This window comes from Diaphorina citri, unplaced genomic scaffold (assembly GCF_000475195.1).
Source record: "Diaphorina citri unplaced genomic scaffold, Diaci psyllid genome assembly version 1.1 scaffold1015, whole genome shotgun sequence".
Taxonomy (NCBI): Eukaryota; Metazoa; Arthropoda; class Insecta; order Hemiptera; family Psyllidae; genus Diaphorina; species Diaphorina citri.
In genome coordinates, this window is record NW_007378445.1 from 31930 (window position 1) to 59038 (window position 27109).

A 27109-nucleotide genomic window follows, 5' to 3' on the forward strand; every position below is an offset into this window, starting at 1 on the left:
ATTGTCCTCTCCTCCTCCTTCTCTTCTATCTTCCTTCCTCCTACTCCTCCTCTTCCACCTTCCTTCTTCTTCTTCTTCTTCTTCTTCTTCTTCTTCTTCTTCTTCTTCCTCCTCCTCCTCCTCTTCCACCTTCCTTCCTCCTACTCCTCCTCTTCCACCTTCCTTCTTCTTTTTCCTCCTCCTCCTCTTCCACCTTCCTTCCTTCCTTCTTCTTCCTCCTCCTCCTCCTCCTCTTCCACCTTCCTTCTTCTTCCTTCTCTTCCACCTTCCTTCCTCTTCTTCCTCCTCGTGTTCTGGTTCAACTCATCTGAGCAGAACACATGAGATGGTTTTGATATTAGAGGTAAGCTAATAGGAACCAGCTGTTTCCAATGTCCTTCACGCGGTTGCACTTCCTAATGACATGGTCGCTGAACCGTAACTTGAGTTGTGGCCAGTGGTTAGGATAACAAACCAGTGGCGGCCGGTGAGAAAGTGAAATTTGGGTTAAGGAGATCGCCCTGGGGGCCACAAGTGATTTTGGGAAAATTGCCTGGGGGCCGCTTAGCTGGTATGAATTTCAGACCACTGGAAACTTTCATACCTATTTCACAGCTAAGAGTGATGGCTGTTCCGAGAACGAACCTTATCTGTTTGGGATGAAGTTTCCTCCAGAAGCCATCATCTCATTGTCGAAATAGCTGGGAGCTGAAAAAGGCTCCAGCAAGCATCAAGGTTGCTGTAATTTAATTAGCTCGAGTCTCGAGTAATAACTGCTCGTGCATTATGACGTGTCGTCTGTGTTGACAGACAACAGGTAGGTAGAGGCATTCAGTTGCATACAGCAATAATCATAATCACTCATCATGGCCATAAGCCATTGGCTTTAGTTTGAGCGAAAGGAAGGCACCAACGAAGCTCCTTGGAAAATAACCGCATTTTAAGTAGATGTGACCCATGTGATGGAAAATGTTAGGGACTTCGGGTCACCAAACATCCGATTTATGAAAATGTTTCCTTCTAGAAAGGAAAACCATTTCGTAGAAAGCCAAATGCTTTGGCCAAGTCATCTGTCAAAGTTGTTTACGCCATTGACCACCACTATGGACACGGACAAAAAATGAGAAAATCAGTTTCGCCTCATTTGCTCCACAAATGAAATTGCAACTCCACATAATTTTTGTCCTCCCGAAAAAATGAGAAAGAAAGAAAAACTGGAAATTTACAAGTCAATCCTCCCTCTCTTTTTCAAAGAATCGAAGGGGAAAAAATCTTTGGTGAACATTTCACGACTTTTTATTACGTTAGCACTCTTGAAAATAGGACTTAATGAATTCATAGAGTGAGAATACTTTAGGTATAAGTTCATACCTATTGAGCTCGAGGCTTAAACGTACTAAGTCCGAAGTCCCTTGCCTTGCATATGCCAATTAGGTATGTACAATGTACACAATAAAATTAACCTATAGAGTTTGGGTACCGAACCCGGTAGGTAATATAGGTAGGTATATGTGCTGAAAATCACTTCTGTTAGACTTGTTAGGGTCTCCATATAATGGATTATGTAGGGCCCCAGCTACTTATTGACGTAAAATTCGGATAGTACCTATCTATGTAATTTCTCATTACTTTGCAAGTCTATTATAACAAGTAGGTAGTGTTGTTTCCTAATAAATACAAATAAGCAAGTGAATAGTAGTTAATCCCATGTGATTTTTCACGCGGAATCGAATGGTGCTACTTTTAGCACTCTCTGACTTACAGTTGAGAAGCAGACCATGGGCTAAAAACCACTTTTTTGGAATCAGGGGACCCCAAAACGGATATTTCCACCCATTTCCCGATTTTGAAAATTTGGACCGATTGCAATACTTTCTCATTACCTTGTATAGGTTCCCTATACGTAAAGGTAATAGAAAGTAAAAATACTGAGAACACTAACATCCAGATAGCAGAAACTGAACGAATGGCTTGTCTAATTACAATGTCTAATTATGTAAACGATTGCAATTTGTGAACCGTTACCAAATAACCAAGAGAATAGTTGATCCCATGTGATTTTTCACGCGAAATCGAATGGTGCTACTTTTAGCACTCTCTGACTTACAGTTGAGAATAATTATGTAAACGATTGCAGAATTGAAGAACATGACGGAATGTAGATTGAAGAATAAAGATGAGAATGACAAGAACGAACTTGATTTTATCTTCTTCTTTTTTACTCTCTACCTACCTATATTTTCTTCTTCTTCTTCTATTCTTCTTCTTTCTTTCTTTCTTTTTCTGCTTATTTTTCTCAGCTTAAAAGTAAAAACCATAGTTTTTAATGATTTGAATTCCATTAGAGATGAACATGTTGTCACCAGCTAAAAGCTCATGTTGTCTGCAAAATAGTGTCTTTGGTTTACTAGTTGGCTCTATTTCCAATGGAAATATTGAAAAAAGTTCCAAATCGAACAGACCCGAATTTTCCGCACGTGAGGGTAGCAAGTGGTTATGATTGAAAAATTTTGTGGTCATAAATGAACAATAATTATTTTCTCTCAAATTTGGCAAAAAATATCGGACCACGTGCAATGAAAGACCATGGGATGGGTAAGCAGAGAGAGAGAGACTTGAAAATTTTGAACATTAGCCTCTGGGAAAGCGCCAAAAACATGTCAGAAAATAATTTACTTTCGATTTTTAATGTTTGTTTACTTTAAATCTTTATTTATCGATCATAAAAAAGTATACCTATAAAAAATACGAACACGAGTATTTTTTTCACGATTTTTGAGAAATGAAGAAATTTGTACACTTTCGACTAAGCGTAAGGTTGAGGCATCTCAATATTCCCTCCCTCATCGCATTTTTTCTCTCCTCCTTCATATCTCCCCTTCACTCTCTCTCCTCCTTCTCTTTGCTTTCCTGAATTTCAAAAAACCCTGTTTTTGACACTAATGATGATGGCAATAATGATAAATAGGATATTAACCCCATCCTTGATCAAACTTTATTTTGTACCTACCTATAAATTTTGTTACTATTTGTATATATTTATTTTGTAAATAAAGTTTGATCTAATGGTTTAATAATAAAAATGATATTGTGATAATAAGAATAATAAAATTGATGCCGATTTAATAACCTCTCACATATTGGATGCAAGAGAGAGAGAGAGAAAGAGTGTGTGTGTGAGAGAGAGAGAGAGGAAGAGTAGAAAATTTTAAGGATAAACGAGTTGAAAATTTAGGTAGGTAACAAATAAAGTTGAACTTGCATCTGAAGAACTTGTTACACCCACTACTAATATTAATAGTGGAGATGTCAAAACCACAAAAAAAAACCAATGATACTAGTATATATAGAGTTTCTCAACTACGGCAAGAATATTAGTGGAGATGCCAAAACTACAACACCAATCTACCTATTGGTGGAGATGTCAAAACTACAATCCAACTCCTGACTGAATATAGGTAAATAGAAATGGGCAGGTACTTTAGTCTAGATATAGGTACTGACTGTTTGCTTGATTTTGTGTGTAACAATTTCCTATAAAATCATGTCAACAATGCAAAATTAGGTGATTATGTTAAAAACATGGGATAAGAGGTATTCAGTTGTGATAATGGCAATAATAAAGTAATTATTTTATCACTCGCAATATTCAACAGCGTGTGTAGACCAGGCATGTGTAAACCTAGGTACTTGGTGTAATTCAACACAATCTATTTGCTTTAATTACCAGACGTGTGTCTTGATAACCACTCATGGCGTAGCCAGTGGCGGAATTTATTAGTAGACATCCACTAGAAGCTTGTGTGGAAAGTATCCAGCTACACTGGACATTGTTTTCCACTCCAAAAGTATTTGTTGGTAACTCCAAGCTTGCTCTCTGGAGATCGAACCCGGCACCTACGGATTTCAAGCCTCGTGTGATACCATTCGTCCAAGAAGGCTGCTCAATTCTAGACAATTTTCTTTAAATGTTCTATTGTCACTGGTCTGCCTGGGGGACTTTACAAGGAGGATACCAGCCTGAAATTTCTCTTGCTAAAGGAATAGCAATAGTTGAGTTCGAGAAATAGCAAGCCCAATATGAAGCTTAGGTGACGACAGAGGCCTGGACAATGAATACACCATTAGGTTTTGTTTACACAAATGAAATCCACATTAACAGTTTTCAGTTTCCTGATTATAGCAGCACAAATGACGTTAACATAAAAACGTGAGGAAGTTGGTCGGGCCGAAAGTTTGTATCTCTTATAGAACGAACAAAGTAAGTTTCAGCGTAACTCCTGAACAGATTTCCAGCAAAAAAAGAATACTTCTTATCACTTTGAATCAGAATTGGTGGATGTGTCACTTTTACTGTAGTGCAATCTGTACCATAATAATCATTGGTAGAACGAACAAGGTAAGTTTCGGCGTAACTCCTGAACAGATTTCCAGCAAAAAAAAGAATACTTCTTATCACTTTGAATCAGAATTGGTGGATGTGTCACTTTTACTGTAGTGCAATCTGTACCATAATAATCATTGCTGTAGAAGTAGCACATCCACTAATTCTCTGACAAAGATTAATAATAAATTTCTCTATGTGCCAGGATATAATCTGAGGAGGAAGTTCAAGGGCATGCCATATTCACAGGTCAGGATAAGGATGAGGGGAATATTTTGAAGGTGAGGCCCGTAACTTCTACAGTTAATCGTCACTACTGAAATCTGCCAATGACAATATTTTGCTATTCATTTTCATCTCTGTCCTGCTGTAGGGAGATTACCTATCTACCTATTGTTAACTTCCAACTACCTACCTCGAAATAACGCTACTAAATTTTCATAATGCCACTGGGATTCGAAGTCCAGACCCGCGGATAACGATTTTAAAGTTCTATCTCTTGAGATATTCGAGATTTGCTAATTTGGTACTGAAAATCTCAACGGAATAGCTCCACGAATGAAATAGATGAGAAAAAATACTGAGAACACTAACATCCAGATAGCAGAAACTGAACGAATGGCTTGTCTAATTACGATGTCTAATTATGTAAACGATTGCAATGCCTACCTCATATTTCGCTTCTTTATAAAACCACAATTTGAAAACCCATATTGACGTAAAATACATACGCCTTACGATGGTATTCATTACATTTCACAAGTATAATGTTAGGGCATTTGAAATAGTTTTAGCAAAATCAAGATAAAATTTATATTCGACGAAAGATAAGACTCGACAGTAAAAATCTAATATGTATGTAGTGGTTTCCCTTGGAACTGAAAGTTAATTCCTGATTGAACTTTTATCCGAGTAGTAACCGTTGGTGACATCACATTCAAAACAAAAACTCGAAAATTATTCCTCTCTCTCTCTCTCTCTCTCTCTCTCTCTCTCTCTCTCTCTCTCTCTCTCTAAAAAAAAACTGTCAATTAACCCCCGGGCATTCGATAAACTCGAAAGTATTGAAACAGTTTTGACATTTTCAACTTGGAAGTCAAACACACTTCCTCCCACAATTATCCACAGCTGTCCAATTTCAAACTTCTGCTGGTGTCAGAAAGTTTTCCAGTGTCCAAGATAAGGGCCCGCCCAAGCTCCCATGGGCTGAGGGTTGAAAAACACCTCAGGATACCCATAAATATAAGAGCAGGGCCTACGTTTGAAGTGGGCAGGGGAGGTGTTTAATTTAGTATGGCTCTGTGTATTTTATTACCATGCCCCCCCTCCTCATAATTCCTCTTTACTCCTTGTTTGGTAGATTTGGAGACAAAGTGACGTGTGGTCATCATTTTGTACTTGATTAAATAATATACCTGGGTAGGTAATTTTTAGTCCGTCCTTCCTTTATCATTACAATAGTAATAAAAAGGTATAAGGGACGGACTATTGTATTCGCCTCGGTGTCGTCTCAGACAAAGTGACGTGATGTGGTCATCATTTTCTACTTGATTCAATATACCTAGGTAGGTAATTTTTTTCTCAACAAAGAATAATACCTATCTTGAGACAGTGAGTCAATGTTGGCCCATTTTTTAGTCCGTCCTTCCTTTATTATTACAATAGTAATAAAAAGGTATAAGGGACGGACTATTGTATTCGCTTCGGTGTCGTCTGTGTGTGGTATGTCTGTCGGTCTGTCTGTCGGTCTGTCTGTCCCCATAGAAGGACTTATCCAAACCTAGTCGACCTATATATCAAATTAAAGGTCTTTTTACCAGGATTACGGAAATGGTGGTGCAAATTTTGTCCAGAAAACCATAAAGCCAAAAAACCAAAAAAACTGGTTTTTGGGGGATTTTTTTCACATTTTGAGGTAATGAGTGGATATAGGAGATAAGTACTTAATACTTAAGTGGTCGATCCGTTATCAATAGGTAAATAAGTAACTATTGAGACAAACGACTTGAACGTAGCGATGCACATTTAATTGAAAATTTATTAATATCATTATTGAATGGTTCAATCAACTTCTGACATTGATACCTAGGTACTACCTATAGGTAACAGTATCAGTAATCTGTTATAATGCCATTATTGGACTTTACAAGTCTGTGTCGTACCGGATGCCTCTCATCAGGTCGACGAGGAGATACGAGGACTTTATGAACGTCCTGTATTGAATACCGGTGCCAAGTTCTATGCAGAAGGCCTTGGCAATACTCATCACTCAATCAGACAGAAGGATGGGGAGGTAATGAGTGGATATAGGAGGTAAGTACTTCATACTTAAGTGGTCGATCCGTTATCAATAGGTAAATAAGTAACTATTGAGACAAACGACTTGAACGTAGCGATGCACTTTTAATTGAAAATTTATTAATATCATTATTGAATGGTTCAATCAACTTCTGACATTGATACCTAGGTACTACCTATAGGTAACAGTATAAGACACCTTCCAGTAGTATAAGTTTCATTATCATCAGCTAGACATACCTAGTCATATTACAATTACCTACATTAATGTGGACACAGCTTCAAGAAAGAAAAGACTTCATAGTCTGTCAATCTATCATTCTGCTTCATTACCTACTCATTACTCAAAGAAAGAAAAGAAAAAAAAAAGCGAGCTGAAAAAACAGGTACCTAGGTAATAAAAATAACGAGAAAGATGTTATTATGGAGAAAAAAAAATGTCATCGGAAACATGTGTAATTGCCTACAGGTTGCTAGGTATGTTTATTTATCAATTAACTTTGTCAACACAAACAAGCTGGGTCCGTCCCTCCGGGAATTTTTTAACCCGTAGTTTACTCGATCGTGGTTAAAGCAAATTAGTATCTACATATGTACCTACATATTTTGTTTAATATTCAGTTTATATTATTACTTACACTGCGTGCTCGGGAGGTTGGGTATATATAAGGTCGCGCTGCGCGCTCCCGGGGCTTCGTGGGGTTGTGCATATGGTCGCGCTTCGCGCTCCCGGGGATTCGCGGGGTTGAACATAGGGTCCCGCTTCGCATAGGTTGACCAGGTTTGGATATGTCCTTCTATGGGGACAGACGACACCGAAGCGAATACAATAGTCCGTCCACTATACCTTTTATTATTACTATTGTAATTTAATAAAGGAAGGACGGACTAAAAAGGCCGCAGCTCTACCTACCTCTGCCTCGCTAAGTACCAGTTTTGTTGACAAATTACACCGGTCAGACGTTAACAGGAAAAACAGCGAAAAAAAATCTGGTGTGAACATCACACGACTTTCTATTACATTAAGTCGGACAGTTCTAAAAGTTTCACCATTCGATTCCGCGTGAAAAATCACATGGGATCAACTATTCAAATTGTTTACTTGAATATGTAATCAGAAATTCTTATGTTAATTTTTTTACCAACTCCGGATGTATTTAGGACAGGGATGGTGTGAAAATCGGGGCCTGTGGGAAACCGCCTAAAATCAATACTTATCAGTATTATTGCGGAGGTGATTCCACACATTAATTCAAAAGAGTTTCGCAATCACACAGCTAACAAACAGCTCAGTTTACCAAAATATCGGCATCAAAAATGCAACCTAATTTTACAGAAAGTGTAGAGAATTGATGAGAGACATCAATGGGATGGGTATGTATTACCTCATACAAGTAGATTTAAGGAATTTTGTAAATTACATGTAACATGCCATAATATTGTAATAAAATATAATTGAAATTAAAATTTGAAATTTGAAATTGAAATTAAATGTACGAGTATGTGACGAGTGGCTGACGACACAGATCACACAGATTGTTTCAGTACCTTTTTTAGTCCGTCCTTCCTTTATTATTACAATAGTAATAAAAAGGTATAAGGGACGGACTATTGTATTCGCTTCGGTGTCGTGTATGTAGTTGTTTCCCCTGTTTTACTACATTGGCTATTGGCCCTTATTACAACGTGGCTATACTGGCTAACTGGCTATGTAGTTTGCCATATCGAAATGTATTAGCGTCCATAATAGCCCTGACATTGACTCTGCCGTTTCTATTTTGGGACGCTCTACTCGGAGGTACATACATAATATCGGAAACGTCCTTAGTGGAACGGTGACGCTAATAACATGTAACGAATGTAACAAAAACTCTGGACTGCATGCTGGTGATGTCGTGTTCGATTCCCGGCCCAGTCCAAGTTTTTACTTCTCTTAGACCTCTGGAAAGGTACTAACCGGGAGAGTCTTTCTCTAGATTTCATTATTTTGAAATTGACATGCACTACGAGAATGCCCAGCTACTAAAATGGTCCGCAGAGTAGAAATATGAAATAGAAATGAACGCTAAGGCAATACGAAAAAAAAAAAACACTATGGACTCAAAGGCAGGTTTAAATTTAGCCGGAGCGGAGAGATCATAAATTATCCCACAAATAAAACAATCAAGTGTGTTGTGAGGGTCAGTAACGAATAACGAACGGTTTTAAATTAACCGTTCTGCCGTAAAACAAAGAAGACATTGTCTGTCTGTCTGTCTGTCTGTCTGTCTGTTCCCATAGCATAGAAGGACTTATCCAAACCTGGTCGACCTATATATCAAATTAAAGGTCTTTTTACCAGGATCACGAAAGTTGAGCTTAGACGAATTTATCTAATCCAAGTGTATTTTATTCTACTTTCAATAATTCTATCTAAATAGTAGATACATATATCTATGTATGCATCAAAAATTATTCTATTCACGGGATCGCCACTATAGATCAGAGGAGACATAGTGTCTATCACACAGTGGGAGCATGATAAAGAGACAAAGTATTATTAATAATGGTATTAACCGTGTGGCCAGATATTATGTACAGTGTGCTCAGAAAGTCTTGAGACCCCGGACTTGTACCGTGTGGTCTGAACATCTCGATACATCAAACCCGGGACATGTAAGCTGTTGAACAATTTGGGGTTTGGAATTCAAGTAGGTACAGTACAGTGTGCTCAGAAAGTCTTGAGACCCCGGACTCGTACCGTGTGGTCTGAACATCTCGATACATCAAACCCGGGACATGTAAGCTGTTGAACAATTTGGGGTTTGGAATTCAAGTAGGTACAAGGATTTGTGTAAACCTTTTAAAGATTGTCTCCAGAAGGATAAATATGCGAAAGACTCCTCAGTTATAATGCCATTATTGGACTTTACAAGTCTGTGTCGTACCGGATGCCTCTCATCAGGTCGACGAGGAGATACGGGGACTTTATGAACGCCCTGTATTGAATACCGGTGCCAAGTTCTATGCAGAAGGCCTTGGCAATACTCATCACTCAATCAGACAGAAGGATGGGGAGGTAATGAGTGGATATAGGAGGTAAGTACTTCATACTTAAGTGGTCGATCCGTTATCAATAGGTAAATAAGTAACTATTGAGACAAACGACTTGAACGTAGCGATGCACTTTTAATTGAAAATTTATTAATATCATTATTGAATGGTTCAATCAACTTCTGACATTGATACCTAGGTACTACCTATAGGTAACAGTATAAGACACCTTCCAGTAGTATAAGTTTCATTATCATCAGCTAGACATACCTAGTCATATTACAATTACCTACATTAATGTGGACACAGCTTCAAGAAAGAAAAGACTTCATAGTCTGTCAATCTATCATTCTGCTTCATTATAGGTACCTACCTATTTCCTACCTGGTGGAAACATGATGATGCGTTTTCAGTTTGAGAGTTTCAGTTTTCGGCATATTTTAGGGGAAATTCAATTTACGAATGTGCTATTTTGGCGAAAAGTCAAAACTTTGGGTAGGGGTTGATCTCTCGTGAAAAAAATTATACTTGGATTTAGGGGTGCACTCAGCCTTGTCTGTCTATTGGTGATAACATGACCTATGACAATTTCTATTGAATGGTAACTTATTGATGTTAATATCTGCTGTCAGTATGAATGATTGACGTCAGCAAATTCCAAGGTCATCTCATTTCAAAACAGCAAAACACCCTGTAAATGTATAGCATTGAAAATCAAATCAAATTATTCATCATTCAATTTTGTTTGTTTGATTCCAAACTACATACGTGTGTTTGTTGGAAAAACAACACGGCCCAGGTAGGTATATCGGTCAGGTGTCCGATGGTCACGGGTTGGATTCCCTCTCATGAAAATCTACCGTAGGCAAGCCAAACAAAAGAATCCCTAAATAATTATGTTGTAGATAATAATTGTGGCATGAAACTTGAGTTTTGGCGTTGGTAGGACTGTCAAATGTCCCTAATAATTAGGGACATTCCCTATGAACGGCAAGTACCTATTCCTATGGGCTATGGGGAGCCAAGATCAAGAATGGACTAAGTAAGCCACACACATACATACCTCGTTTTGAGATAATTTGGAGTCTTGGAGAGCTAGTTCTAATAACTTCTAAACTTCATCTGATATTGCTATAATCCGTTTACTAGTGGATAGGGTGCGTGTCAGACTGTGGGTTAGTCCAAAAAACCTGGTGTGAACATCACCCGACTTTCCTTATCCTATTGAATGATGCTTATTTGAGTGTTCTTTTACCCTAACTTGTACAATATCTCTAACCGTTTTATAGCTGAAAACCGCCAAAAAACGGTCGAAATCTGTCCAAAAGCGGTCAAAATACCGCCAAGCGCAGCAACCATCTCAACCAAAAGTTTCGTGTCGCATCCTTGTCACATTTGGGTCGAAATCTGTCCACAAAATACCGTCCAGGAACTATGTAGTTGTTTCCCCTGTTTTACGATATTGGCTATTGGCCCTTATTATAACGTGGCTATACTGGCTAACTGGCTATGTAGTTTGCCATATCGAAATGTATTAGCGTCCATAATAGCCCTGACATTGACTCTGCCGTTTCTATTTTGGGACGCTCTACTCGGAGGTACATACATAATATCGGAAACGTCCTTAGTGGAACGGTGACGCTAATAACATGTAACGAATGTAACAAAAACTCTGGACTGCATGCTGGTGATGTCGTGTTCGATTCCCGGCCCAGTCCAAGTTTTTACTTCTCTTAGACCTCTGGAAAGGTACTAACCGGGAGAGTCTTTCTCTAAGATTTCATTATTTTGAAATTGACATGCACTACGAGAATGCCCAGCTAGTCTAGGCCAGCTACTAAAATGGTAGAAATATGAAATGGAAATGAACGCTAAGGCAATACGAAAAAAAAACACTATGGACTCAAAGGCAGGTTTAAATTTAGCCGGAGCGGAGAGATCATAAATAAAACAATCAAGTGTGTTGTGAGGGTCAGTAACGAATAACGAACGGTTTTAAATTAACCGTTCTGCCGTAAAACAAAGAAGACATATTGTTGTAGATTTTTCACGTTGTTTTTTCCTCATAGGATTTCCCCTTTTGTAAATGTTTAACACTTCGTGTGCCAAGCCTAAAATGTCATCATCCTTAGAGGCCAAACTATACAAAGGTCTCCTAATATGTACAAAGTGACGTCCAGAAAGTTTATTGTAGGTAGACTGCACGTCATTCATTTTGAGAGACATGGCCCCGCAATAAAGTGGCTGTCTCTCAATATGACCGACATAGCACTCAAAGTGTTAAACCCGGAAAATCGAGAAAAACATGAGAAAACAGAAGAAATCTGATTTTGTTTCCCACTGAAGACTGTAGTTTTTCTTTCTTTCGCCAAAACATGATAAATTTAACATGGACGTCCGTAAAATTCCGAATGTGAGAGAAATTTTGGCGACAGTTTTCACAATTCACATGTTGTGTGTAACAATGTTATACTGATGTAACAGATTTCTAAATTTCGACAGGGAAAAAGAAGATTTGACAAAACAATCTGATGCAATAGATAAGTAAGTATTACTATGTATGTATATACCTACCTAATACTGAGTATTACTATGTAGGTACATATTACTTACCTCTAGCCTCTAATTAAGATGAGGTCAACTAATTATACACGAATTTGGATGTTAACCTGCAAAATCTTAATATGCACCAAATTTAAATATGACATACCCACCTCACCTGACATATAACTACAAAACAATAGTTCTACATTATGTTTTCTACATAGGTACAGGGTGTAAATGAAGAAGAGGAAGATCCATCATGATGTGTATGGATATGGATATGGAATATGCCGCCAACTCCTATGCTATACACCGAGATGAAGAAAGAAAAAATTGACAGAAATTCCCTAAAAATGGAGACAGGTAACTTTTGAACCCAAGGCGCTATTATTTGAAATCAAATGGGCGAGAAGACACACCATTCTCCCCAGTTAGGTGTTGGGTCAACAAGAGCACCAGAATATTATTTATTTATTTATTTTTGATACAATTTAGCAACACGGCCATTTGCAGGGAGAAAAAAATAACCATCTAAAGGAGTTTGAGGAAATTGTTTCTTTTCAAGAAACGCATGAGGACGTCAATGGAAGAAGGGTCATCTTTGAGGATATCGGACATGGAAAGGTTGGTGAAGGAGCTCGGGCGGAATCGCATTTGTCTTCATGACGAATTTACTAACACCGCTTCTAAGTTTCAGATAACACCGCTACGCCCGTCCCAAGCTTGTCTTAAGTAGACAAGAAGTGTGGAGGGAGAGGAGTAACACCTCACTAAAAAACCTTGGTTCCACTGGCCCAGTGGATGGTACCATGTAAGGGTCCCTTGTCTAGGGTTACAGACGAAAACTAGCCAATGAAATCCAATATTTGTGTGAAAGTGTGTGGACAATGCTTTTAATATCTGCTGAAGCTGCTAAAGGCAGAGGAATTCGGAGTAAAGCAGAGAAAACCGGGAAAAAGAATCAGAAGATTTACTAAAAGCAAACTGTTGAAAGCTAACTCTCTTCGGTTGGAAGGAGACTCTCTTGTCCTGGAGGTACGTATCAACAAACTCTGTATTTCTCCCCCTTTCAGCACCCAACTTTTTTTTCTAAAAACAGTATCACCATTTTTTTCCATTTTTTTAAATGGTGGTGTTTGATGATTTGTGTAAATTCTATTCGCTATTTAGGGCCATTAGTGTAAAGTTTACAGCTCTCTCTATACCCGCTCCGAGAAGCGAAAGGAAAAATAATCAAATAATCCCGTATTATTATAATTTGGTTTTATGGCCCTGATTAGAACATTTTTGTCCCCTATTTTTTTATTATTATTTTGCTTTAGCTTTCGTTTCACACCCTCAGGAAGAAAATGCGACAAGCGGTGGAAAATAATCCGAAATAACTGTTATTGTACGTCAGTTTTCCAACCAATCAGTTTTCCACTCATTTAAGATCGTCTTTTTACTTTGAATAATTACATCCTTTACAACCACTGATTTCAAGAGCTGAGCATAAATGGAGTTTTTCGCCGCCTGATCTACTCGTTCATTCTCGACAATACCACAATGACTCGGGATCCATAAGAACTTTATGTTTATATCTCGTGCTTTTAATTGGTGAACAGTACATAATATATTAAATGATATTTCGTTTAGGGTGAACTGAGTTCTGAGAGCTTCTAATGAACTTCTTGAGTCCGAACAGATAATCACCGACCGAAAGTGTAAAAAAAAATGTCATCGGAAACATGTGTAATGCCTACAGGTTGCTAGGTATGTTTATTTATCAATTAACTTTATCAACACAAACAAGCTGGGTCCGTCCCTCCGGGAATTTTTTAGCCCGTAGTTTACTCGACCGTGGTTAAAGAAAATTAGTACCTATGTATGTACCTACCTATTTTGTTTAATATTCAGTTTATTATTATTATTTATTTACTGCACAAAATACTTCACTTTATTCTACTTTTCTTTCCAACTCCCTCCTCCACCTCTCCTCTCCCTCTCCTCCTCTTCCCATCTTACCTTCCTCCCCCTCCCTACCTATGTACCTACCTATTTTGTTTAATATTCAGTTTATATTATTACTTACACTGCGTGCTCGGGAGGTTGGGTATAAGGTCGCGCTGCGCGCTACCGGGGCTTCGTGGGGTTGTGCATATGGTCGCGCATCGCGCTCCCGAGGCTTCGCGGGGTTGAGCATAGGGTTGCGCTTCCCGCTCCCTATTACTACATAATGTATGTGCCTACATACTTTCATTTAATGATTTATAGGTAATCAAGACTAGAGACCGTTCTTCCTTTATTCCTTTTAATGTTTCCTAATGACTACCAATATAATTTTTAAGTCACCCATCCATTTATTGGCCTGGCTCGGCGTAGCTTAACATAGATGACCTAAAACCAGTCTCATAGGTCGTCGCGACAAATTTCAAGATCAGAGCTCATTTGTGTGAAAAAATAAGAAAAAAAAATCCCCCAAAACCATTTTTTCTGGTTTTTTGACTTTTTGGTTCTCTGGACAAAATTTGCACCACCACTTTCGTGTTCCTGGTAAAAAGACCTTTAATTTGATATATAGGTCGACCAGGTTTGGATATGTCCTTCTATGGGGACAGACAGACAGACGACACCGAAGCGAATACAACAGTCCGTCCACTATACCTTTTATTATTACTATTATAATTTAATAAAGGAAGGACGGACTAAAAAGGCCGCAGCTCTACCTACCTCTGCCTCGCTAAGTACCAGTTTTGTTGACAAATTACACCGGTCAGACGTTAACAGGAAAAACAGCGAAAAAAAATCTGGTGTGAACATCACACGACTTTCTATTACATTAAGTCGGACAGTTCTAAAAGTTTCACCATTCGATTCCGCGTGAAAAATCACATGGGATCAACTATTCACTTGCTTATTTGGTAACGGTTCACAAATAAAAGGGAAATTTGTCGACACAGGGAAGTATCGAACCCGCAACTTCTCAACCGTAAGTCAAACAGTACTAAAAGTAGCACCATTCGATTCGGCGTGAAAAATCACATTGATTAGAATATTCACATCCAAATGACCAAATGTTTTCGATGTCTCTTACCGTTTATACGAAATAAGGGTTAAGCAAAAATGACTTTGGTTAATATCAGGATGGGTGACAATCCGATTTTTACCAAATTGTTACAGTCGCGTCCTTAGACCATACCGGGATAGCATACCAAATTTCATCGCTCTAACGTTACGTACAGACCATGGGCTAAAAATCACTTTTTTGACATCAGGGGATCCCAAAACGGATATTTCCAACCATTTCCCGATTTTGAAAATTTGGACCGATTGCAATACTTTCATTACTAGTATAGCTCCGCTATACTGTAGTAATAGAAAGTAAAAATAGCTAGGTAGTTGTTTACTTGAATATGTAATCAGAAATTCTTATGTTAATTTTTTTACCAACTCCGGATGTAGTTAGGACAGGGATGGTGTGAAAATCGGGGCCTGCGGGAAACCGCCTAAAATCAATACTTATCAGTATTATTGCGGAGGTGATTCCACACATGAATTCAAAAGAGTTTCGCAATCACGCAGCTAACAAACAGCTCAATTTACCAAAATATCTGCAGTGGCGTAGCGTGGTCTAAATTCAAGTGTAGGGCGTGTAGCGCTCATGCACAGATCTACCAAGTCCCATCACAGTACATGCCATTAATATTAATTTATGGGCACTAGAGTGAACTTTTGAGTTGTATGGCCGCCATACACGCCATACATACACGCTACGCCACTGTCTGCATCAAAAATGCAAGCTAATTTTACAGGAATTGTAGAGAATTGATGAGAGACATCAATGGTATGGCTATGTGACGAGTGGCTGACGACACAGATCACACAGATTGCTTCAGTACCTTTTTCTTTTCATGTTTTTATTATTATTTTTAATTAACTCTTCAGTAAAAGTCAACAAATTGGTAAGGCGACCCCGGTATCGATCAATGAAAATTTTCTCCCTCTCTCTAATCCCCCCCCCCTAGATATCCCCTGGAAAATGTCATTGTGAAGGAATGAATTGAAAATTGAAAAGCTGAATCAATGGAGAGAACAATAATGTTAATTTGAATGCACTAGATATAGATTTGTAGGTAAATAGGTAGGTACCTATTTCCTACCTGGTGAAACATGATGATGCGTTTTCAGTTTGAGAGTTTCAGTTTTCGGCATATTTCAGGGGAAATTCAATTTACGGATGTGCTATTTTGGCGAAAAGTCAAAACTTTGGGTAGGGGTTGATCTCTCGTGAAAAAAATTATACTTGGATTTAGGGGTGCACTCAGAGCATGTGTAAACCTAGGTACTTGGTGTAATGCAACACAATCTATTTGCTTTAATAATTACCTACCAGACGTGTGTCTTGATAACCACTCATGGCGTAGCCAGTGGCGGAATTTATTAGTAGACATCCACTAGAAGCTTGTGTGGAAAGTATCCAGCTACACTGGACATTGTTTTCCACTCCAAAAGCATTTGTTGGTAACTCCAAGCCTGCTTTCTGGAGATCGAACCAGGCACCTACGGATTTCAAGCCTCGTGTGATACCATTCGTCCAAGAAGGCTGCTCAATTCTAGACAATTTTCTTTAAATGTTCTATTGTTAATTTCTATTGAATGGTAACTTATTGATGTTAATATCTGCTGTCAGTATGAATGATCGACGTCAGCAAATTCCAAGGTCATCTCATTTCAAAACAGCAAAACACCCTGTATGTATAGCATTGAAAATCAAATCAAATTATTCATCATTCAATTTTGTTTATTTGATTCCAAACTACATACGTGTGTTTGTTAGAAAAACAACACGGCCCAGGTACATCGGTCAGGTGTCTGATGGTCATCACGGGTTGGATTCCCTCTCATGAAAATCTACCGTAGGCAAGCCAAACAAAAGGATCCCTAAATAATTATGTTGTAGATAATAATTGTGGCATGAAACTTAAGTTTTGGCGTAGGTAGGACTGCCAAATGTCCCTAATAATTAGGGACATTCCCTATGAACGTCAAGTACCTATTCCAATGGGCAGCCAAGATCAAGAATGGACATAATATGAGGAGTCAAGATCAAAAATGGACTAAGTAAGCCACACATACATACCTCGTTTTGAGATAATTTGGAGTCTTGGAGAGCTGGTTCTAACTTCATTATTACTATTTATTAATATTGTATGTTTATTTGTCTTTTATACACATTGACATTGTAATTTGTATACACTTTGACACCCCTTGTATTATTCTATCTCTGTAACAAAATAGTATACATCTAGATTTTTTTAGGTAGGTAGGTAATTATTTAGTATTGGGTAAATATTTAAATCTTAAGTACCTATACTTAGGTCTTATATTATAAAAACTCTGTAAATAGACCTTGCCAAAAGGCCTATTATATCTAAAATAAATAAATTCATCTGATATTGCTATAATCCGTTTACTAGTGGATAGAGTGCGTGTCAGACTGTGGGTTAGTCCAAAAAACTGAAAAAATCGGATTTTGTATTTTGTGGGTTAGTCCTTTCTTCTTATTGGCCCTCTGTAGGTAGGTACATTAATTGAACAATCGAATACATGAATGAATTCAATAGACTGACTCATCACCATCAGGTCAATCAAATGCACAGCTGATACTAATATACTAATACCACTGATTTATTCCGATACGAGCTAATTCTCATTCAGCTAATTAGGCTGACCATGAAAATTTCTCTCTCTCTCTCTCTCTCTCTCTCTCCCTCTCTCTCGTGTAGGGACACTCTCTCTCTGGCCCGGTGGATGGTACCATGTAAGGGTCCCTTGTCTAGGGTTACAGACGAAAACTAGCAATATTTGTGTGAAAGTGTGTGGACAATGCTTTCAATATCTGCTGAAGCTGCTAAAGGCAGAGGATCTAAAGAAGGCAGAGGAATTCGGAGTAAAGCAGAGAAAACCGGGGAAAAGAATCAGAAGATTTACTAAAAGCAAACTGTTGAAAGCTAACTCTCTTCGGTTGGAAGGAGACTCTCTTGTCCTGGAGGAATGTATCAACAAACTCTGTATTTCTCCCCCTTTCAGCACCCAACTTTTTTTTCTAAAAAACAGTATCACCATTTTTTTCCATTTTTTTAAATGGTGGTGTTTGGTGATTTGTGTAAATTCAATTCGCTATCTAGGGCCATTAGTGTAAAGTTTACAGCTCTCTCCATACCCGCTCCGAGATGCGAAAGGAAAAATAATCAAATAATCCCGTATTATAATTTGGTTTTATGGCCCTGATTAGAACATTTTTGTCCCCTATTTTTTTATTATCATTTTGCTTTAGCTTTCGTTTCACACCCTCAGGAAGAAAATGCGACAAGCGGTGGAAAATAATCCGAAATAACTGTTATTGTACGTCACATAAATTTTCCGAGTTTCCTCGATTTTATGATCGTTTCACAGCACTCCCCACATTTTATGAGTGGGGAAGACATAAACGTTGCTCATTGCTGAAGGGGATACTCCCCATTTTTGCTATTTTGCTGATGTGTAGCTTTTTAGTCCGTCCTTCCTTTATTATTACTAATAATAAAAGGTATAGTGGACGGACTATTGTATTCGCTTCGGTGTCGTCTGTTCCCTATTTTATGAGTGGGGAAGACATAAACGTTGCTCATTGCTGAAGGGGATACTCCCCATTTTTGCTATTTTGCTGATGCGTAGCTTTTTTTGAGCAGTGTTATAGTGAGGGTAGATTTTTTGTAATAAACGTTTTGTTATTAGTTATTAGGAACAGCATTTTGTGGCAAAATTGCAGGGGGTGTGTTTATGGTGATGAAATTAATGTTATTGAATAGTTTGATCTGGAGGGAAAGAAGCAAATTATTACATCATGATACTTACCAACATCAGTAGTAATTAGCAAGGTAGACTTCGGATCTGGAGGTTAGTGGTTCGAATCCAAGTCAGGTCATATAATTGAGAGAGACAGCTATATTATGGTGAGAAACGATATTTTTGACAAGTATTTAACAACTTAAATTACTTTTACCGTACCTTGCTAATCTTGCTATACTCTCGGACCTAGATACCTAAGGAAGTATCTACAATAGGAAGTAAAAGTTCACAAAAACCCTTTTGCTCATAATAGTAAGCACTCCTTCAACCTCGCTTACAAGATAAACAGAGGAAATGTTGTCATTGTCCTTTTCAAAAGATCCAGGATCAGGAAGGAAGAAGGAAGGATCATTACAATCAGGGTTCAATAATAGGAACAGAATTCTATGAGCACTCACTGAATGAGCCATATGTATGAAAAATAATACAAAAATATAAAATGCTATTATTTTTATTATTAGATTCATTTTTTACCCCTTTTATTTCGAAGTCCTAAGCGTGATTTCCTCTCACCATTTTTTTTTTTTTTTTTTTTTGCAATATTTTACAATAAAAATTTTAATATGTAGGTACAAAAAAGCATCACTTTTTTTTTCAAATCTATCCGGAAATACGTCCTGTTTTTTTTCCCCATAGTTTTGAGCATTTTTCAAAACGCACAATCCGCGGTCTGGCATTTCTTATTTCCACTTCGCGGAGTGAGCAGTTTATTCTTCAATCTCATGATGCTCAATGGCCGATTTCGGCAATTTTAGCTTTTGCATAAATTCAGTCCGCGGACTGAGCTATTTACAGTTGCTCAATTGCCGAATTTCGGGGAATGAGCATTTTGCATTTTTTGTTCCGCGGAGTGAGCTATTTTTTCCCTCATTGAGCGAATTCGGGGAATGAGCCTAACATGCCCACACTTTGTAAATATAAATCTAACACACGTGAAGCAAGTTATATACATAATTATATAGTCCATTACTCTTTACAGTAAGTTAAGTTTACTGCCACCTTTGTGGTTAAGAGCACCGACTCTCATCTCGAAGGAGCTGGGTTCGAGTCTCACCCGGGAAGGAAATTTTCTGACCAAACTTTTCCCTTATAGGTAGGTATGGATGCGAAATAATGTACATATCCTCCAAGCAACGCAAAAGCCGTTTTGATGTAGGTACAATCATTTTAAAAGAAAAGGAAAAAAAACTTACTCTCAGTAAAAAAAAAAAAAAAAAAAAAAAAAATTTTTTTGCCCGGGTCGCACGACTTTCCTTATCCTATTGAATGATGCTTATTTGAGTGTTCTTTTACCCTAACTTGTACAATATTTTTAACCGTTTTGTCGCTATAGCTGAAAACCGCCAAAAAACGGTCGAAATCTGTCCAAAAGCGGTCAAAATACCGCCAAGCGCAGGTCCAGGAACTATGTATGTATGTAGTTGTTTCCCCTGTTTTACTACATTGGCTATTGGCCCTTATTACAACGTGGCTATACTGGCTAACTGGCTATGTAGTTTGCCATATCGAAATGTATTAGCGTCCATAATAGCCCTGACATTGACTCTGCCGTTTCTATTTTGGGACGCTCTACTCGGAGGTACATACATAATATCGGAAACGTCCTTAGTGGAACGGTGACGCTAATAACATGTAACGAATGTAACAAAAACTCTGGACTGCATGCTGGTGATGTCGTGTTCGATTCCCGGCCCAGTCCAAGTTTTTACTTCTCTTAGACCTCTGGAAAGGTACTAACCGGGAGAGTCTTTCTCTAAGATTTCATTATTTTGAAATTGACATGCACTACGAGAATGCCCAGCTAGTCTAGGCCAGCTACTAAAATGGTAGAAATATGAAATGGAAATGAACGCTAAGGCAATACGAAAAAAAAACACTATGGACTCAAAGGCAGGTTTAAATTTAGCCGGAGCGGAGAGATCATAAATAAAACAATCAAGTGTGTTGTGAGGGTCAGTAACGAATAACGAACGGTTTTAAATTAACCGTTCTGCCGTAAAACAAAGAAGACATATTGTTGTAGATTTTTCACGTTGTTTTTTCCTCATAGGATTTCCCCTTTTGTAAATGTTTAACACTTCGTGTGCCAAGCCTAAAATGTCATCATCCTTAGAGGCCAAACTATACAAAGGTCTCCTAATATGTACAAAGTGACGTCCAGAAAGTTTATTGTAGGTAGACTGCACGTCATTCATTTTGAGAGACATGGCCCCGCAATAAAGTGGCTGTCTCTCAATATGACCGACATAGCACTCAAAGTGTTAAACCCGGAAAATCGAGAAAAACATGAGAAAACAGAAGAAATCGAATTTTGGGCAGCAATTTTGTTTCCCACTGAAGGCTCTTTCTTTCGCCAAAACATGATAAGTTTAACATGGACGTCTGTAAAATTCCGAATGTGAGAGAAATTTTGGCGACAGTTTTCACAATTCACATGTTGTGTGTAACAATGTTATACTGATGTAACAGATTTGATTTTGTTTCCCACTGAAGACTGTAGTTTTTCTTTCTTTCGCCAAAACATGATAAATTTAACATGGACGTCCGTAAAATTCCGAATGTGAGAGAAATTTTGGCGACAGTTTTCACAATTCACATGTTGTGTGTAACAATGTTATACTGATGTAACATCAGATTTCTAAATTTCGACAGGGAAAAAGAAGATTTGACAAAACAATCTGATGCAATAGATAAGCAAGTATTACTATGTATGTATGTATATACCTACCTAATACTGAGTATTACTATGTAGGTACACATTAGGTACTTACCTCTAGCCTCTAATTTAAGATGAGGTCAACTAATTATACACGAATTTGGATGTTAACCTGCAAAATCTTAATATGCACCAAATTTAAATATGACATACCCACCTCACCTGACATATAACTACAAAACAATAGTTCTACATTATGTTTTCTACATAGGTACAGGGTGTAAATGAAGAAGAGGAAGATCCATCATGATGTGTATGGATATGGATATGGAATATGCCGCCAACTCCTATGCTATACACCGAGATGAAGAAAGAGAAAATTGACAGAAATTCCCTAAAAATGGAGACAGGCAACTATTGAACCCAAGGCGCTATTATTTGAAATCAAATGGGCGAGAAGACACACCATTCTCCCCAGTTAGGTGTTGGGTCAACAAGAGCACCAAAAAATTGACAGAAATTCCCTAAAAATGGAGACAGGTAACTTTTGAACCCAAGGCGCTATTATTTGAAATCAAATGGGCGAGAAGACACACCATTCTCCCCAGTTAGGTGTTGGGTCAACAAGAGCACCAGAATATTATTTAATTTATTTATTTTTGATACAATTTAGCAACAAGGCCATTTGCAGGGAGAAAAAAATAACCATCTAAAGGAGTTTGAGGAAATTGTTTCTTTTCAAGAAACGCATGAGGACGTCAATGGAAGTAACTGCTAAGGTCTTATCGTCCCGTAAGCGAAGAGAGAAAGAAGACAGGATGTAAGAAAGCCAACCGTTCCAAGAAGGAACCTTATCTGTTTAGGATGGTATCTACCCCAGGCTGAAATCATACCCGCGACCTGGCGCTTACAAGGCAGACGCTCTACCCTCCAAGCAGACTAGGCTGTCATAGGCAGGTGTTATGTTTGTTGTTGCCTTCAAAATACCAACCTTCTTTGGTTTTCTTGTTGCCATTATTTTCAATGGTTAATACCTATTATTGTTGATACCTGTTGAAAAATTTTCAAAAGCAAGTTATCCCAATTTTTTTGCTCTCGAGTGTATTCCGAGATATTATTATATATTTATATATATTTTTCTCAGAATTTTGATGGCAGAATAGTGTTTTCTCTTTCGGGGGAGGGGTTTTACTTTCTATTTTTTACTTTCTATTTCTTTTCAAATACCTACGTATTCTGCAAATGTAATAGAAAGTCGTGTGATGTTCACACCATTTTTAGAGCAGTGTTATAGTGAGGGTGGATTTTGTAATAAACGTTTTGTTATTAGTTATTAGGAGCAGCATTTTGTGGCAAAATTGCAGGGGGTGTGTTTATGGTGATGAAATCAATGTTATTGAATAGTTTGATCTGGAGAGAAAGAAGCAAATTATTACCTCATGATACTTACCAACATCAGTAGTAATTAGCAAGGTAGACTTCGGATCTGGAGGTTAGTGGTTCGAATCCAAGTCAGGTCATATAAATTTAGTTAAACTCTCTTCTGAAAATAATAGTCGCCGTGCCCACCGCCAAATTTGGATACGTAACGTCAATACAACAGCATCGTTTGAAAGACTGACGTCTGATAGGCAATCAGAGATTGTATTGTTTTTTTTTTTTTTTTGAACAATTTTATAGATGTATATTTTTTTACAACAAGGGTTTACATACATCTGCTATCATTACAATTCTATAGAAAATTTACACAAATAAAAATACATTTAACCTCAACAATCTTTGAACCTACCTATAAAATAATCCTATATCAATCGATATTATTTTGTTTTAAATTGACTACCTATTTGACAGATAACCGTATTACATCAATTTAGAATAAAGTTTTGAATCTCTGATAAAATTTATACATCTCAAAACAATATCATGATCATCTTGTAAAATTTTCTCCATTGTACTCTCTAATTTCCATTTTCTCCTTAATGCTGCATAAGCTTTACACTGGGTTAAGATATGTTTTATGGTAAGAACAACTCCGCAGGTTCGACACTCAGGTGGGGCATCTTTTTTAAATAAATATTCTTGAGTAAGTTTCGTGTGTCCAATCCTCAGTCTACAAACTGCTATTTCATCTCTTCGATTTCTCCAATGAACTGTTTTCCAAGTTTTTATGTCTTTCTTAATTTCTCGTAATTTGTTTCTCTCATAAAGTTGATTTTCCAACCAATCAGTTTTCCACTCATTTAAGATCGTCTTTTTACTTTGAATAATTACATCCTTTACAACCACTGATTTCAAGAGCTGAGCATAAATGGAGTTTTTCGCCGCCTGATCTACTCGTTCATTCTCGACAATACCACAATGACTCGGAATCCATAAGAACTTTATGTTTATATCTCGTGCTTTTAATTGGTGAACCGTACATAATATGTTAAATGATATTTCGTTTAGGGTGAACTGAGTTCTGAGAGCTTCTAATGAACTTCTTGAGTCCGAACAGATAATCACCGACCGAAAGTTAAAGTTGTCTACTATGACTAAGGACATTATGTATTCTAGGCATTTAAGAATTGCTAAGCTTTCTGCTGTAAATATACTTGATAGTGGGTTTAGCCTGTAAGTTTGACAAAGGTCACCACTCACATAAGCGAAACCCGTGTTGGTTGCCGTTTTTGTTCCATCAGTGAATATGAACAAACTGTCCAAATTTTGACTTTTAAATTCTAAAAAAGAATTTCTTGCTTGCTGAGGGATTAAAGATTTCTTGTTTTCATTCAACAGGTAAATTATAGTGGGGGATGCTATTATCCAGGGCGGCGTTTGGTTCTCCCTCATAAAAATGTTTTTGGCTACTTCAGTTCTATTTAAGACTGAGAGTTCATCCATTCTATTTCTTATTGTCTTCGGAATATTTTCATTGTCTCTCAGCATGTCAAAATGATCACTCATCAAAATCGTGTATCCGGTTTTTCAAATCTATCCGGAAATACGTCCTGTTTTTTTTCCCCATAGTTTTGAGCATTTTTCAAAACGCACAATCCGCGGTCTGGCATTTCTTATTTCCACTTCGCGGAGTGAGCAGTTTATTCTTCAATCTCATGATGCTCAATGGCCGATTTCGGCAATTTTAGCTTTTGCATAAATTCAGTCCGCGGACTGAGCTATTTACAGTTGCTCAATTGCCGAATTTCGGGGAATGAGCATTTTGCATTTTTTGTTCCGCGGAGTGAGCTATTTTTTCCCTCATTGAGCGAATTCGGGGAATGAGCCTAACATGCCCACACTTTGTAAATATAAATCTAACACACGTGAAGCAAGTTATATACATAATTATATAGATAAGTACATACATCTAGGTATATGACCATCAGCATATATTATGATACACGCGCTCAACACATTGTCGCCCATACTCCATCACGTGATCTGTGTTTATGCTGATAAGTAGAACCAGTTCCATACTTCTCATTTACCTATAGGTCGGTACATACATCTAGGTATATGACCATCAGCATAATATATATTATGATACACGCGCTGAACACATTGTCGCCCATACTCCATCACGTGATCTGTGTTTATGCTGATAAGTAGAACCAGTTCCATACTTCTCATTTACCTATAGGTCCTATTGGTAATTTTAGTTAAACTCTCTTCTGAAAATAATAGTCGCCCTGCCCACCGCCAAATTTGGATAAGTAACGTCAATACAACAGCATCGTTCGAGAGACTGACGTCTGATAGGCAATGAGAGATTGTATTGTAATTGGCCTATTTCCATTTGGTGATGCAGTAAATTGTAGAGCTTATTCAACAAGAGGACCCCCGCGGGAATTGTACTGAATTTTCTGATAATGCCCGTCACTCGCGATCAGACCGTCCGACAGATCAGACCGCCTTAACGTGTGAGGCGGAAAAAGCTTCCAACCCAGGTCTCTAAGACGGTGTGAGAGACCTAGGTCTGAAGCTTTTACCGACTGTCTGACGACAGTTTGAGCTTGAGTGGCCGGTATAATAGAGTATGTACTACTAAACAGCTAGAGGTACCTGCTGGTACCCGCTCGGCAAATGGGAAGATTGGAAACTGGGATAGTATTTAGAAGCTGGGCGACCACGGACCATTGTTGTTCTCGTAGTAAACAAAGTGATAATAGTAAATTTGATCCCAGGAACTGGTTGTTGCTCTTGGTTCAAGTTTCTCCACAATCCACGATTTGCATCCTCGTGTTGTGATTGTGTCGGTCAAAATGAACCAATTTGAATTACCAAATTACCGAAAACCGAGCCGATAAATTATTATTATTTTTACCACCTAGGTACTTATTTTTGAAAAAATAATAGAGGTTACAAATTTCCTGCAGACTTTAGGAATCGAACGTCCCATTTTGACTCCAGCATGGCAAACTAATTTGGACAGCATTGAGCAATTCATTAGAGCTCCAATTCCTTTTCAAAATGTGACAGATCTATCCATATCTTTATTTCTGAGATCATTTGCTTCGATGCGATGAAAGGTTTCTGAGAACAAAAACAGAGTGAAGCTGAGAGCAAAGAGCTTAGAGCTTTTTGCTCTCAGTTCTGTGCGGTATGAAGTTGTTGCTTCTTTTAAACTGCTAGCTGCGCTAAGTTCGCCACTTCACTCTTTTTTTTTTGGCCTAAGCTGTTTCTGACTTCTAGTCGAAAAAGTTCTGGTTTTTAGATAAGAAATAAACATTCTATGCGTTATACATGGGCTAGAATAAAATCATCTGTTAGGTATAGGGAATATATTATCCATTATAACGCTATATCAAGCTATTTGTTATAGAGATATAAATTTTCAACTTGTTCCAGGAAGTCAGTTGACGTTGGTCTTAAATTTCCAAGTTGGGCAGTTCAGCGAGAGTTATCCTCTGACGATAGTGGCGCCCCGGTGTAATAAATATTGAACCTTGTCACAGGCGTGTTTGAAGAAGATGTCAAAGATTGTTTGATCACTTATCTCTTCAAGAGTTCAGAGCTAACGAAGATGTCAAAGCACAATGATTTGAAGATGGAACTTGGAGATACCAAACACTCAGCAGAAATGTTCAGGAAGCACCTATCACAGGAAACACTTGAATGTTTAACAAGGTAACAACAAGAAAACTAGTACTAATGAGCAGAAAAGAAATCTCAGAAGACCAAAGTGTTGTCAGTTGGAGAAGATTTGGTGGGACAACACATAAAGTCCATGTATGAGTACCTGAGTAGGCACATATCTAGAATCAAATAGGTATAGAAGATGATGAAATACGCCAGAAAAAAGAGACAAAACACGTCAAAAGAAGATCATGAAAAACACAAACAAAAGATGATGAAATAAATCA

General features: G+C 37.8%; 1 long non-coding RNA gene across 1 annotated transcript; it reads left to right on the forward strand.

Annotated features, from left to right (window-relative positions):
• The first annotated feature begins 4114 nt into the window (after nucleotides 1–4114).
• LOC113469283 lies at nucleotides 4115–26708 on the forward strand. The gene is made up of 3 exons (XR_003392745.1): nucleotides 4115–4240; nucleotides 4569–4644; nucleotides 26595–26708. It is a non-coding gene; the product is annotated as an uncharacterized LOC113469283 (long non-coding RNA).
• Nucleotides 26709–27109: the final 401 nt, after the last annotated feature.